Below are 16,438 nucleotides of genomic sequence, written 5' to 3'. Positions count from 1 at the left end.
AAATTCTGTTGTTAATCTTATCTCTGTGAAGGCTGAAAAAAAGCTTCCTACTTACGATAGATCACAACAGACATGAATAATGCTTCAGTTATTTTCATGCCACAAAACTCAACTCACTAAGACTATTTTCAAACATGGAATATGAGTTTCGGCTTGAACATATCAACAAAAATGCTAAAATGCACGTTTCTGTCAAAATATACCCCAAAATATTTATCTTGGTATAATCTTGCTTACTTTATTCTCTTCTGATAGGTAAGATGCAAAATAAAAAACAGTATTAAAAAGCAATTTTACATTTTTTCAGTTAAGAAAGTGGAATCAGACTTTTAAAAAACGTGATTGTGCTCATTCTGTAAACTTTCCCCAAAACTGTAATTGCCATTAAATTGTTAATAAGTAACTGACTTTAGTTATACTTATATGATTTAGTTATATGATTATTATTCGTATCACGTGCTATAGAATTTGTATATAATTTATGATTATATTAATATCTGACTATTAGATCATCTAATTATTTTATGGTAATTAGTTTTTAAATTTAAAGGAATTTTAGCAAACACCATTTAAAAATATTCCTTCTCATACTGGCTTAATAAGCAGTTCTTAATTTTATTTTTAAGAACGTTCAAATAAAAAAACCATCAAATGCAAAATAAGTCTATCACACTTAAGGAATGATAACGACTTGGAAAAATAAAAGAGACACTGTTAACTAATGAGTGAAATACCTTACCCAAACATAAATCAAAATAGAAATGTACCCTATCAAAAAGCATCTTTTTAAAAAAAGATACAGCTGTTTTTAAAGGTGAGAATATTGGAATTCGGAAATAAGAATATCCCCCACTTTCCTTTTAACCTATTATTACTTTCCTAAGTAACTTTCTAAGAAAATATTAAGTAATTGTAAGTTAACACTAGAGATCAACTTCACACAAACCTCAACATAGGTAGAATCATTCTTTCCTTGTGATAATCACTGTCACATTCATTAATGTACTCTTTTATAACAGTTAATACTCTAACCATTCGAATGGCTTCTTGTCTTGCACAATTAATGCTGTTTTTGTCACCATCAAAAACACACAGTGTATCATACGATGCTTTTAAACGATCAAAGCAAGACTGAATGAAGTCTTCATGGATAACCACCTATAAATAATGGACAAATACAGATAATCCAGGTTGTTTACAAATGAAATGTGACATCAATCTAATAAAAAGCAGTAAAATGTCAATTTAAAGGTAATTCAATCATAGTCATATTTACCCAGTAGTAAAACACAAGTTTCCTGAAAAGGAAACTGATTATGTGAAACTAGCAAGTATAAACCAATTTTGTTTTTAAAAAGTGAATGTTGGCCAGGTGTGGTGGCTCACGCCTGTAATCCCAGCTCTTTGGGAGGCCGAGGCAGGTGGATCACCTGAGGTCAGGTGGTCAAGATCAGCCTCACCAACATGGTGAAACCGTCTCTACTAAAAAAATACAAAATTAGCCAGGTGTTGTGGCAGGCGCCTGTAATCCCAGCTACTTGGAAAGCTGAGGCAGGAGAATTGCTTGAACCTGGGAGGCGGAGGTTCAGACAGCCAAGATCCCGCCATTGAACTCTAACCTGGGCAACAAGAGCGAAACTCCATCTCAAAAAAAAAAAAAAAAAAAAAGTTAATGTCCAGTCGGGCACATGTGGCTCATGCCTGTAATCCCAGCACTTTGGGAGGCTGAAGAGGGAAGATAGCATGAGTCCAGGAGTTAGACACTAGCTCTGGCAACATAGTGAGGTCTCATCTCTAACAAGAAGAACGAAAAAAAAAAAATTAGCTGGTGCGGTGGTGTGCGCCTATAATCAGAGGCAGGAAGATAGCTTGAGCCTGGGAGCTCCAGGCTGTAGCTGAGTTGTGGCTGCACCACTGCATTCCAGCCTGGGTGACAGACAGAAATCTCAGAAAGACAAACAAAAAGAAATGCCTAGACAAAAGGCCAATCTCAGACAAAGTTCTGGCCATCTCAACATACGATAATGAATAATTACATTTAAAATTATTTCAATCACCTAAGGATAATTATCAAAGAAACATTTCTTTAGTCAGCATTGGGCAAGGGAGAAAAGTGGATTAAACACTGAAAAAATATTTTTGACAAGAGTTAAAGATTATTTTCTAGTTATTTTCAGGTTAAAAAAGATACTACCCAACAACTTAACCCAATTGTTGTGGATCTTTTTAAGCACTTCAATTCTCACCTGATTGGCTTTTAATCTTGGGCCAAGGTTTGTGTATATCTCTTTAAGAAGATCTATAGCTCTGTTGGCAATCTCGTCACTACTCTGAATCACAACCTGGTTCCAAAAATATTACAGTATTAAAACCATTCAAGATACAGTTTAATTTGGTATTTAAATTTAAATCATATCCTTAATTATTTTTAATATAATCTTCAATAACTTAAAGATAAGTTGATTTTGATACTCAATATAAGTGATCTTAAGAATTCAAAGATTAATAAAAAATACAAGTTTTCTGAACAAAGCCGTTTGCTTAAGAATGAAAGACACAAATACTTCAAGTGATAATATTTAACTTGTCAACTTGTTAGTCAAGCTGATAGGTTTTCAAGGGGTAATTCAAGTATGCTAAAAAAAAAAAAGGGTGCGAGAAATACTATTTAACATAGAGCTATCCTGCTGGCCCCAGCAATTTTTGTAAATCTTTACCAATCATTTAATAAATCAGTGTTTTTCAAACTAAGTTTAGAATCCTTGCACCTTAGAGTATTTCAGGAATGAAAATTTGGGGAGTTTGAAGACAGAAAGGAAATGAATAATGGGAAACTAAGCAAAGAAATGCAAGCTTTCCTCTCTTACTTCCACTACCTGTATATAGTTTTTTAATTGATAGGAGTTACTACTAGTTAAAATGTTTCAAAACCACTGGTTTTAATGGAACACTGTAGCAACTTCTCAGTTTACATAAAGTTTGTCCAGAGAATAAGTAAATAATAAAACCCAAAATATAAGCTGTGACACAACAGATTAGATATATCAAGATGGCAACAAGATATATTACACTATTAATATGGGAAAGTTAGCTTTATGAGCATGCAACATTTATTCCAGCTATTTAAATATATACAAAGTGAACAATATCAATAAAGGTATTGATTCATAATGATATCCTAGCAATAGTCTTCCGTCCATCGTTCATGTCAGCATCAAATACATATAAACTTCAAGATCTATCTTATATAAAAAAGAGAATAACTTTCACAAAGGAGGGGAGAATAGAAGATGTAGTTAGCATGTAGAGGGTTACTATAATTCTTTTTTTTTTTTTTTTTTTTTGAGACAGAGTCTCGCTCTGTCCTCAGGCTGGAGTACAGTGGCGCAATCTCAACTCACTGCAAGCTCCGCCTCCCAGGTTCACATCATTCTCCTGGCCTCAGCCTCTCAAGTAGCTGGGACTAAAGGCACCTACCACCACGCCCGGATAATTTTGTTTTTGTATGTTTAGCAGAGACGGGGTTTCACCGTGTTAGCCAGGATGGTCTCGATCTCCTGACCTTGTGATCTGCCTGCCTCGGCCTCCCAAAGTGCTGGGATTACAGGCATGAGACACCGCACCCAGCCTACTATAATTCTATACATCTGAAAAGGGTGACAGATTCTAAGTTAGTACAACAGGGTGAGAGAAAAAACCAGTAATGAATAAAATATAAGAAGGTAAAGAAGAGCAATTATCCTTGCACACCTAGATTTCTAGGACAAGCATCAAAACAGAATATAGCCATGAAATTCTCAGGCAAAATTATGACTCTTGAATTATTTTTAAAAAGTAACCTCAGGTACAATGTTGGCATATCAAAGTTCTTACTGCTCACTTACCCTCCAAAGGTAGTCTAGTCCAATTAATTCCAAATCATCCATCATATAGGATCTTCTTTTTGCTATTAGTTTCCTTTCTCGACAATTGACAGCTTTGAAAAATCTTTCAAAGCATTTCATTCCATTTTCAGTTAAAAGGGAAGGATCAAGCTGAAGCACACTACTTTCAAAGAAGTCCTTATTAATATCAGGATCTAAGTCTGGTTCATCCCCCATTAACTTGGAATACCACTTAAAACAGGCTTCACGATCACAAAAATAAACTGCATTTTCTGCTAAGCACTTCCATATTTGTTTTGCCTGAGGAGCACAGAGCCACAGTTGGCCATCCTTCAGTAAAAATCTTGGAGAAACAAAATCAGTAATTAGGGTCAACATAGTTTTTTCCTGCAAAGCAAGTTTTGACAGGCACAACATAATACTTCACCACAGTTATATTTTAATTACAGCTTTAAAAATATGAATTCTTTCAAAATAATTTGTTAAACACGTATCTGGAATTTAAAATGTGTCAGGTATTCACATTTGTTTAACAAATATATATGAGGCAGCTACAAAATGCCAGCAACTTTGCTGGGTGATGTGCCCTAAGTAAGAAGACTTCTCCTCATTTTCAGCTCACCTTCTGAAACCCAATACTGATTTAGCTCTCCCTTAAATTATATCATTGCAAAATAAGGTTATTACACTAAATGACTTTCAGAGATAACTAAATATCACCGTGAATTTAAAGCGGCTTAAACTGCTTACATTTCTGAAAATATTGCACTCATAACTAGCCATATGAAACAAAAAATCCACCAGTAATTAAAAATTATGTCTATCTCTGTAATCATTAGTGTGTCCTCAGTGATGTCCTCGAGCTTTTTAGTTGTTTCACTATTTATTAGTTCACTACAATAAAACAATGATTAGTCTGCTTTAAGCAGTCTCTTTATTTGGTTGGCTTCTACTTTCTCTTAGCACTCTTCCACCCACTCTGTCTACCATTTCTATGAATGACAATGTAAGGAAAAATAAGTTTATTTTAATTTGAATAATAACTTCACACTTAGTTAACAAAATGACAGTGGCTTTATTCCCAAAAAGAGTGTGGCGTTTTTATTTAATAGCAGAAGGTTTCTTCTTCTGGATCTTAATTTTTTTTTTTTTTGAGACAGACTCTCGCTCTGTTGGCCAGTCTGGAGTGTAGTGGCACAATCTCGGCTCACAGCAACCTCTGCCTCCCAGGCTCAAGCAATTCTCCTGCCTCAGCCTCCTGAGTAGCTGGGATTACAGGCGTGTGCCACCACACCCAGCTAATTTTTGTATTTTTAGTAGAGACCCGGTTTCACCATGTTGGCCTGGCTGATCTTGAACTCCTGACCTCAGGTAATCCGCCCACCTCGGCCTCCCAAAGTGCTGAGATTACAGGTGTGAGCCACCACGCCTGGCCTGGATCTTAATTTTAAGTTGTTAATATCTCTGTAAGAGTGCTGAGCATGAAGGGACCACCTAGATTAAATCTACCTAATCTCTCTCATCCTAATTTATAAATGAGCAACAAGAGATCCAGCAAGATGAAACACAGCAGTTTGTAAACTAAGGTTTCAGTGTAAATGTCTGAAAATTCACTAGTGTCATAGGGCAGACACTTTTAAAAACTTCTATATGGGTAATCTGGTCTCTATCACATACCAGCTGTGTGATTTCAAAGCACTTTGTTTTCCCCAAACGGAATCCCAATGAGGAGTTAACACCTGCCTCACAAGGCTGTCATGATGAGTAAAGTGATTAGCACAAGGCCAAATATATACAGCCGGCATTAGCTCTTATAGCTTCCCCCTTTGATTAACTGTAGTACTGTAATATGAACTCTGGAAGGTCATCTGATTCTAAACTTTACTAATAGAATGAATAAATTCTAACTAATTTTTCCAATCCAATAAACCTAAGGAACACATTTACCAAAAACAATGGCTCACTTTGGAAGAGATACTCAATATTAAGAATATTAAAAAAAAGGTACTACAAGTGTCAGAAAACCTGATACTAGAATATTTTGCAAACTGAAATCCTATAATAAAGATGAGATCTATCTGGCAGACCATAAAATCCTCAATAGTTATGAACTGACTGAATAAAAAAAAAAAACAGACTTTATGTCAAATAAATATTGTCCCATAAATTATATGATTGATCAGCAAACAGAATTACATGCTCTGTAAAAAGAAAACTAATCCCAGAATTAATAGAGAAAAATAATGAATTCAGTGAATTTTATAAAACACTGATAAATAGTTCTGGCAACTTTTCTTAGTATACTTATTCAAATACTTTTCTTGCAATGGTATGGTAAACTGCATTTCTAAGAGCTCTCTCAATATTCAAGCTATACATACATAAAAAAATACATGTCATTAAAAGCTATGTATTACTGAGTAAATTCAGTTTGGAACATAGTTTTGGCTTAAAGGACAGACAACTTTACTTATCCCATTTAAAGTAATGTTATTATACATAGTTAGAGGTTGCTTTTGTCTCTATCATTGTTAAAATATTCACAAGCCACTCAGGAGGCTGAAGTGGGAAGATCACCGCCTGGAGAGGTTGAGGCTTCAGTGAGCCTAGATTGCCCCACTGCACTTGAGCCTGAATGACAGAATGAGATCCTATCTCAAAAAGAAAAAATAAATACAGAATAACCCTGCATTCCTTATCACTGCAGTGCCTTAAAAGAATAGCACTGATGGTTTAAAACAAACCTAAGGAAGTTTAGTCGTTCTTGAACTTCTTGAACATGACTGTATCGACTTCCAAGCCTCACTGTTTGTGGATCATAGTCTTCACGATCTGCAAATAAACCAAAATTATGCATTATACACATGTATATCCACAACATTATTGACTTAGGTAAAAAGAAATTATTAAGTTAATAATCATTCTCATTAACAGAAACTTGTAATTATGGTATGTTTATTTAAACCCTTTACTTCCACAAAAATACAGTCACTTTTTACACAAAGAAAAATATAACTTGCTGAACACGTTATCAAAAATATTTTTTTAGTCTTAATTCCCCCTTCATTCATCACACACACTGGCGCAATTTGTGAGTACAGCCTACGATTTTTTTACCATCATGTTTCCATTTTCCTTCCTTCTTTGTAGGCAAAATATTTCCTTCCTTCTTTGTAGGCAAAGTATTTCAACATTAAAAATATCACTCTTTATTCACTCAAAAAAATTAAGATGAGAGAAAATGCTGTATTTTATAAAGTTATCATATGAGTATCTCAATCACCAGGGTATGAACTGGCTCAAACAGTCTCAGATACTCTGAAAAACCTACCTTGTCATTATGATTATAAATACTTGTGTTGGAAACCAGGCTTAGCCTATGTCAGAAATCTTTATTTTTTAATATAAAATTGGTAAATGCTTTTTATTTACTTTATTAACATCATCTACTGGGTGAAAATCTCAGTGTTTGTAAAGAATTTTTTTTTTTTTTGAGATGGAGCCTCGCTCTGTTGCCAGGATGGAGTGCAGTGGTGCGATCTTGGCTCACTGCAACCTTTGTCTCCCGGATTCAAGTGATTCTCCTGCCTCAGCCTCTCAAGTAGCTGGAGCTACAGGTGCACACTACCATGCCCAGATAATTTTTGTATTTTTAGTAAAGACGGGGTTTCATCATGTTGGCCAGGATGGTCTTGATCTCTTGACCTCATGATCTTCCAGCCTTGGCCTCCCAAAGTGCTGGGATTATAGGCGTGAGATACCATGCCTGACCTGTAAATACATTTTAAACAGCAAAGACTAAGTTCAAAGCTACTGTCCTGGCTAGGCACAGTGGCTCACGCCTGTAATCCTAGCACTTTGCTAGGCAGAGGCGAGCAGATCACAAGGTCAGAAGATCGAGACCATCCTGGCCAACATGGTCTCTACTAAAATATATAACATTAGCCGGGTGTGGTGGCACACGCCTGTAGTCCCAGCTACTCAGGAGGCTGAGGCAGGGAAACCACTTGAACATGGGAGGCAGAGGTTGCAGTGAGCCAAGATTGCTCCACTGCACTCCAGCCTAGGTGATAGAGCAAGATTCCATCTCAAACACACACACACACACACACACACACACACACAACTTATTCAAAAGGTAACACTCAACTAAAATATGAATTTACTCCAACACAAAAGCCATGCTTTTAAGGAAAAGTGCCCTAAGGTGGCTTATCCCAATACCTAGCAAAATAAAAGTAACAGAAGAAAAGCATTAGAAGAATACGATAAAAACCATATGCCTGAAAATGACTGTTTGTGACATTAAACAGAAGACAGTTGAAATACATACCAATACCAAGTGTTGTCAGGAATGAAAGACCTTTATCCCGAAACTTTTAAACATAGTATGGGAGAAATATGTTGTTTTTCTTCTGCAACAGACACAGGTATTTCTCAGGTATACATCTCTTGGACCTTGTAATGTTCACATTTGGCGCCAAAAAACGTTCTTCAATTAGAAGCAAAATCTTGACTTGCAATAAAGATGGAATAGAATGTTTAGAATGTGCAATATTTAGTGAAGAAAGAAATCTCGCATATTTTGACTCGTGGCTTTTTACTTCTATATACAGGAACACCTGGCAACTGTTGTAGAAACATACAGCTTACTTCCATGAGACTGACAGATTGCACCAAATTTCAGACCCTCAAGTTTTCTTTAAAAATCTGGCACAATAATATAAAGAGACTTTCAGTTGCATATATGTTTTCTTGTTTTTCCGACCACGATATTGAAACATCTGTTTAAACATCAGACTGGCACTCGAGGTACTTTTTCATCCCCTATACACTTTGAACTAAAAGCTATTTTTTTTTCTTGAGGGGGGAGTGTGTGGCATGGGGGTGGTTTATGTGTATGACTTTACATTTTAATGTAATTTCAAATTTATAGACGAGGTGCAAAAATAATACAATGAACTACTGTTTATCCAGATATATCAACTGTTTAGATGTTGCCTATTTGTTTTTACAGGTATCTCTGTTTATATGTATATGTCATTTTAATGAACCATTTGAAGGTAAGCTGGACACATCACCTAATTTTATTCCTTAAAGTTATGTTTATTTCCCAGTAACAAGTACAGTTGACCCCTGAACAACATGGGCTTGAACTGCACTGGTCTACTCATTAATATATATGGATCTTTTAAAATAAATGATGAGTATTAGAAAATTTTTAGAAAATTTGTGACAATTAGAGAAAACAGATGAACAACATAGCTTAGAAATATTGAAAAAAAAAAAGAGAAAAGGCCGGGTACAGTGGCTAACGCCTGTAATCCCAGCACTTTGCAAGGCCAAGGCAGACACATCACCTGAGGTTAGGAGTTCAAGACAAGCCTGGTCAACACAGTGAAAGCCCATCTCTACTAAAAATATAAAAATTAGCTGGGCATGGTGGTGGGCACCTAATCCCAGCTACTCGGGAGGCTGAGGCAGGAGAACTGCTTGAACCCAGCAGATGAAGGTTGCAGTGAGCTGACACGCTGCCACTGCACTCCAGCTTGCGTGACAGTGAGACTCAGTCTCAAAAAAAAAAAAATTTTAGAAAAAATGAAATGTCATGAATACTTAAAATATGTTTATTTCAGTGAGCTCCAGTGTTGCTGAGTATACTTAAAATGCTGTGTGATTCTAAACTCCTGAGTGAGCAGTTAGTCTCTTCAGTACATTATGTATCATGGTAAAAAGTAATCTCTTGGCTGGGCATGGTGGCTCATGCCTGTAATCCCATAATCCCAGCACTTTGGGAGGCCAACAAGGGAGGATCATGAGGTCAGGAGTTTGAGACCAGCCTGACCAACATGGTGAAACCGTGTCTCTACTAAAAATACAAAAATTAGCTGGGCATGGTGCAGCATGCCTGTAATCCCAGATACTCAGAAGGCTGATGCAGGAGAATCACTTGAACCCAGATGGTAGAGGTGGCACTGAGCTGAGATTGTGCCACTGCACTCCAGCCTAAGCGACAGAGTGAGACTCTGTGTCAAAAAAAAAAAAAAATCTCTTGCAGTTCTCACGTATTTTTTGTGTTTAGTGCAATAATGGAAACAATGAATGACACCAGAGGACCCAAATGATGTGCTTCCCCCAAAATAGTGAAAATCATGATATCACAAGAAAAACCTGAATTGTTTGATATGCATTGCAGACTGAGTTCTGCAACCATGACTGCCCACCATTTCACGATAAATGAATTCAGTGTAAGGACGATTATAAACACACACACACACACACACACACACAGATACACACACACTCTTCATGAAGCTGTCATTGCATCTATGCCAATAGAAACAAACTTTGCACTTTTGTGAAATATCTTCAATTTTGTATTGAAAATGCAGTTTTTTTGAGTAAGACTGCTATAAAAAAGGCACACTTATAGACTAATATAATGGGAAAAATCAAAGTCATATGACAACTTAAAGCAAAAGGTGTAGGAGTTTGGTCAGGGTAGTGGGAGAAATTATAAGAAGAAATTATAGGAAAAGATGCAAACCTTCTTGGAAGGTTGGGAGGTTTTGCAAAAGCTTTGAAAGATAATTTGGCTAAAGGCAGCCAAATTCTCTTATCCAGAGCCTGAGAGCAAAAGGTAGATAACAAGGAAGTGTAAAGGAATTGATCTAGGTTAAGTTAAGTTTACTTAGGCCTCGGAACCTGGCCTTTAATCATGTGCGTGCAGGACTGCTCTCTCCAGGTAAATACCCACAAGTTGTGTTGACTGAAAGCCTTTGTCATTAAATGTGTATTAAATAAATGCCCACTTCTCAGGGCTGCAACTGCTGTGACTCTTTACAGCACCTTCCTGGGTGTCTGTGAGCGGTCAGTCCCCTAGCCGTGTGCCCAGGCAAAAAAAACCTGTGTCTGTGTACATTTTCTCATCCGTCGCTTGGCCAGAGTCTGCGGGTCAGACCCAGCAAAAAGGAAGGTGAAGGATTTGAAACTGGAGAACTGCCAGCTTAGGATGATGTGATAATTTCAGAAAGTGGTTTGTCTTTAAAAATACCAAGATAGGCCGGGCGCGGTGGCTCAGCCTGTAATCCCAGCACTCTGGGAGGCCAAGGCAGGAGGAACACTTGAGCCCAGGAGTTCAAGATCAGCCTGGTCAACATGGCGAAACCCTGTCTCTGCTAAAAATATGAAACAGCAGGGCATAGTGGTGGGTGCCTGTGGTCCTAGCTACTCAGGAGACTGAGGTGGGAGGATCACTTGGGCCGGAGAAGCAGATGCTGCAATGAACTGAGACTGTACCACTGCACTTTGGCCTGGGCCACAGAGTGAGACTCCGTTCCCCTCAAAAAAAGAGCAAAAGCGTAATGACTTGAGTACACACCAAAGAGACCCAAGAGAATTATAACCTACCATAGATACTAACAGGCAGAGCTCCCAGGTATGAAACAAAAGATACCAAGAAGAAGGATGAGTAAGTAGACATGCATTTAATAAAGACACTGGGAAAGGTGGCCTAGAGTTTAGGTTGCCTAAGATTTGGCATACCAAGTAGATCATATTCCTCAAGTGAATGCAATATGAAGTATAAATCCACTTCTATTTTTTCTCATTCAAAAATAAGTGTTGTCATTTCTTAGGTTATTAACATTTAGAGCAAAACAAAGTTGATTCCCCATAGTTAATTTTAGCTTATCATACATACCTCTAGCATACAATCTGATGCTATTCATGTAGGTTGCAAGGTTTTCTGCTACCAAAGTAACTAAAGCATGATTTTGTTGAAGGTGGTTGATTAAATCATGGCGATAAAATATGCGGGGACTTCGCTGAGTTTGACTGAAATAAGAAGAACTTAACAGTATAATAAGGCACATGAAAATTGCTATAATTAAGAGAGTTTACAGAAGCTAAATTCTAGCTACTACTTAAAAAATTTTTAATGCTATACATTCTTAACAAAATGTGGTCAATATCCTCCCCTTAACAAAATATCAAACCCTGTAAAAAATATAATCCATGCCTCCAACCAAATATTCATTTCAGTATTCTTATTTAAAAATAAAAAGTATCTATCAGTATCAAAGCACATGTGTTGCATCATGAAGAATATCAGACATCCAGGTACATTCTGGAACAATGAGTTCACACCCTTTTACCTGGGGTTATCACAAAAAATACATAGTTCTCTTTTCCTTCCTAGTTTGTCATTATTGACGAAACCAATCAACTCACAATCGTTACTAATCTACTGGTAATGAGGTCACCAGTCTTAAGAAAGTATATGTACTGCATCTATCTATAGTAAATAGATAAGTCTGATAAAAGACAAACGATATATAGAGAGAAATAATCAAAATGTGTCCTTCATAAGTATTTTTTCCAGTGTTTATTCCCATGAAACTTTCAAATTTCCTGTAATATTTCCAACATTAAAAAAATAGAGTCAAAAGTCAACTTGAAAAAAAATCACAAAATATAAATAGCATTTTAAGCTTCTATCAACACAAAAACTCTCTTTGGGGCATAATTATATCAATCTAAGCTATAAAGCATCTTGATTAATCGCCATCTGATACACAAGACAAATGTCCATACACCACGAGACAATCTTTTTTTTTTTTGAGACAGAGTTTTGCCCATGTTACCCAGGCTGGAATACAAGGGTGCAATTTCAGCTCACTGCAACCTCAGCCTCCCAGGTTCAAGCAATTCTCCTGCCTCAGCCTCCCAAGTAGCTGGGATTATAAGCGCCCGTCACCGCGCCCAGCTAATTTCTTGTATTTTTACTAGAGACGGGGTTTCACCATGTTGGTGAGGCTGGTCTTGAACTCCTGACCTCAAGTGATCCACCTGCCTCAGCCTCGCAAAGTGCTAGGATTACAGGCATGAGCCGCAGCACCCATGAGAGAATCTTTCTAAGATTACAGCTAGTTAGATAAGCCTGGAGTTCATCACTGGGAATCCTAACTGCACTGAGAATTTTCTTCAACTAACACAGGTTTCTCCATGTTATTTTTCCTTTTATTTCATTAATTTTCAATATGTTACAATAAAATAAAATAAATTATTTAAATAACCACAATTTAACATATAACACCAAACATTTAAAATTAAAGAAAATCTAGCTAAAATAAATTATGAGTAAAAAAATCTTTAAACAGTCTTGTCATGTTTTATAATTTAAATCACTTTGTAGTCTAATTTTTAAAACTCAAGAAAGAGGTGTTCCCCCCTACAAATGTTAAAAATGTTAGATTAAATCAATTAAATAAATAACAAATAATACTATTTGTAACTACAAGGAATATTAAGCCAAGACAGATTTAAACGTGGAAAGGATAGAGTAAAATGAGGAGTAAGATAAATACAACACATGGCATAATATCTGATACATCTGCTGGAAGTCAGAGACAATTCTGAACTAAGACCTGAAAGGCGGTAATGTCGCTATGATACTTAATTGCTATTTAGTATTGGATATATCACTTACCTAACTGTGTCATAAAATACAAAGAAGTTGAATATCATCAAGGATCCTTATATTGTTGTAAACAAACTCTTAGAAATTTCTTGTTTTCCCACCATGGTTTTCTTTCTTTAAAATTTGCTTTCATATACCATTTCCAACATAATATACAGATAAAAATAAGAAAATTCTCTATTAAAAAAGTCTTACCTCAAATTTTGAGGTGCTTCACCAAACAAACTACAAATTTCTCTTATTTGTTTCAGAGCAGGAATTACCCACTTGTCATTTGTGCGAAGTTCTTCTATAAAGTGATCTATCCACTGGATCTTCTGTGCATCTCGATCCTTATACATGAAAAAAATTTATACTGTAAGTGGATCAATACTCAATGTAATTCTACCTTCAAAATTATTTTGAGACTTACAAAATAGGAAACCTTCTAAACTTAGCATCACCAAATTTATGATGTAATTGTAAAAGAGTTCAGTCAAACAAAATGCTCTAAATATATTATTTTGAAGTTATAAAGAAAACACCAAAATGTAAGGCGCTTCTATAAATTTAATGTTCCATGATTCAGAAATATCTGTACCAAGACACAGTTCCCAAATACCAGCACATTTACAGTTAGTATGATTTTAAAACATTTGTCTAAATGGTGGCTACTGCATTTCATTGAGTTTTGTGAAGTTTTAATACTTAAAATTTGTAGCATAAGGCACATCGGTTAAACATTGGGAAGCTGTTGTGATTTGCTGATAGGGAAGCCAATATGTTCTGTTAATCTTACTAACTTTTTACTAGCAAATAAAACGTAATTACCCTTATACCTCTAAAGTCACTTACTGCTTTTAAATCTTTATGATCTGTATTAGCACTACATATTTAGTTAAAATATGAATATAATATGTTCTACCTATTAACATCTTTGTCTCAGTGAGGCAAAAATGCTTAGTGAATGATATATAAAATCTGGCTGGAAAACCCAAGGGTGGAGAATGGGTAGCCAGGCTTATACGACAATAGTATGCCAATTCCTCAAGATTACTTTAGAAATAAAAAATGGCAGGCTGGGTGCGGTGGCTGACGCCTGTAATCTCAGCACTTTGTGGGGCTGAGGTGGGTGGATCATGAAGTCAGGAGGTCGATACAATCCTGGCTAACACGGTGAAACCCCGTCTCTACTAAAAGTACAAAAAATTAGCCAGGCGTGGTGGCGGGCGCCTGTAGTCCCAGCTACTGGGGAGGCTGAGGCAGGAGAATGGCATGAACCCGAGAGGCAGAGCTTGCAGTAAGCCAAGATCGCGCCACTGCACTCCAGCCTGGGACACAGAGCGAGACTCTGTCTCAAAAATAAGTAAATAAGTAAATAAATAAATAAATAAATGATAGAAAAAACTGGAATCATCTTGTAACTAAGTTATCCTACTTGTGAAGGAAAGTCAGAAAACTGAACAAAGAAACACTCCCATACCTGGGAACAACTATAATCTAGTATTTTTATGTGGGCAGTAAGAGCAAGGTCCATGATGTCTACAGGCACATCATCACTATGAGCCAGGTTCCAAAGAAGGTTCAACACTTTGTGTGCCATCACACCATCTTTATCATCTTCTGCAAGACGGAGTATCAACTCAAGGAGCTTTTCACGTTGCTTTTTACTTGCATTTGTCCAACTTGCCTAAAGAAAGTATTTAAATGATATAAATAACACATAATTTATTACGTTTGTTTACATTAAGTAACCACTGCTTTAAGTCTTTGAATAAACTACATTCATCACATACACACACGCGCGTGCGCGCGCACACACACACCCCAAGAGCATATCTGAACAAAGGTGTTAGTGGAGGAAACAAAATAGTACTCACGAGACAAAGTAATTGCAACTCCAGGAAAAACAGCCTCTATTTCCAATATAAACTTTGTTACTTTTAACTTGAAAATTACGTAATTAAAAAATAACAAAGGATACCTGACACAAAAATGCTGTTATACATAAAGAGAGCAGATGATTAAGTAATCCGCATTAAACATTTTACAACAAAAAGCAAACATAAGAGGTGAAAAATGTTTATTAGAAATTATGTTACAGACCAAAAAATCCAAACAACAAAAACCTCCAACTTACAAAGAAATGATGAACAAATGCTGTCTACATGTAGGAGATAAAATGCTCACTGAAAAGAATTAAGATCATTTTGATTTGTGAAGGTAAAACAGATGTTTCATTATTCTTCCCATTAAATACAACCAAAACTCCTGGACATTATACATAACACGAACTTTGGAGTCTGAAAAGAATAGGGAAGAAAATAGTCCCTGAAAAGTAAAGAGAAGAATGTAGACCTCACAGAGACTTCTAAATATAAGGAACAAGAAGGTAGTGAATTCCCAGAATTTTCTTTTATTTCATATATTTCAGATTTGAAGCTAAAAGATCTAGCAACCTGCCAACATTAGTAGGTGCAGATAAGAAAAGCACCCTCCCTCCCCACAGCCACCCCTATAGCCTATGGATCAGGAAACATGCAAATTGAAAACTTAGAAAATAAATGTCCTACTCCAAGCAAAAACTATAGAAAGAACTATGACTCACTCCCCATGCATACCACAAAAAGTTGAGTGAAAACCCTAAAGTTCTTAAGGCTGTAACCAAGCATGCCAAAATCTGTGGGAAGATAAAGAAGGCCAACTAGTGAGCTGGGGTTTCTATGGAAGATAAAGAAGGCCAAGTAGTGAGCTGGGATTTCTAACTCCACTTGACAATAACAAAGAGCCAGCACCTGCCTGATTCTGCTGGAGTGATGCCTAAAAGAGAATCAGAACTTTCATCACTGCCCATTGCAAAAAACGTCACTCCCACCATGGTAGAAGTTAGAAGTGTGGACCACACAGGGGGTCAGAAATTCCTCCCCACATAGCAGTAATAAGGAACACCCCCTTCGAGTGTTAAGGAAGACAGTATAGGGAACTTGGAGTTCTACTTCCAAGTGGTAACAACCAAGGGTATCCCTCCCTTCCCTTGCCTGAGTGTTGCCAGAAAAAAATCAAGGAAAACAGAAGTTTCAATATTCCTTGAGTC

General features: G+C 36.5%; 1 protein-coding gene across 1 annotated transcript in view; it reads right to left on the bottom strand.

Moving 5' to 3' along the window:
- Window positions 1–16,438, bottom strand: part of USP9Y (ubiquitin specific peptidase 9, Y-linked) — a 144,737-nt gene that overhangs the window by 81,992 nt on the left and 46,307 nt on the right. The window contains 8 exon segments of the mRNA NM_001009110.1: window positions 947–1,158; window positions 2,247–2,342; window positions 3,885–4,227; window positions 6,629–6,716; window positions 8,218–8,400; window positions 11,587–11,720; window positions 13,561–13,697; window positions 14,828–15,034. The gene's annotated coding sequence lies outside the window, so the exon portion shown is untranslated.

This window comes from Pan troglodytes, chromosome Y, assembly GCF_028858775.2.
Source record: "Pan troglodytes isolate AG18354 chromosome Y, NHGRI_mPanTro3-v2.0_pri, whole genome shotgun sequence".
In the NCBI taxonomy this organism is placed as follows: domain Eukaryota; kingdom Metazoa; phylum Chordata; class Mammalia; order Primates; family Hominidae; genus Pan; species Pan troglodytes.
Note: the sequence above shows the minus strand (reverse complement) of the source record. Positions and strands in the feature narration are given on the sequence as shown.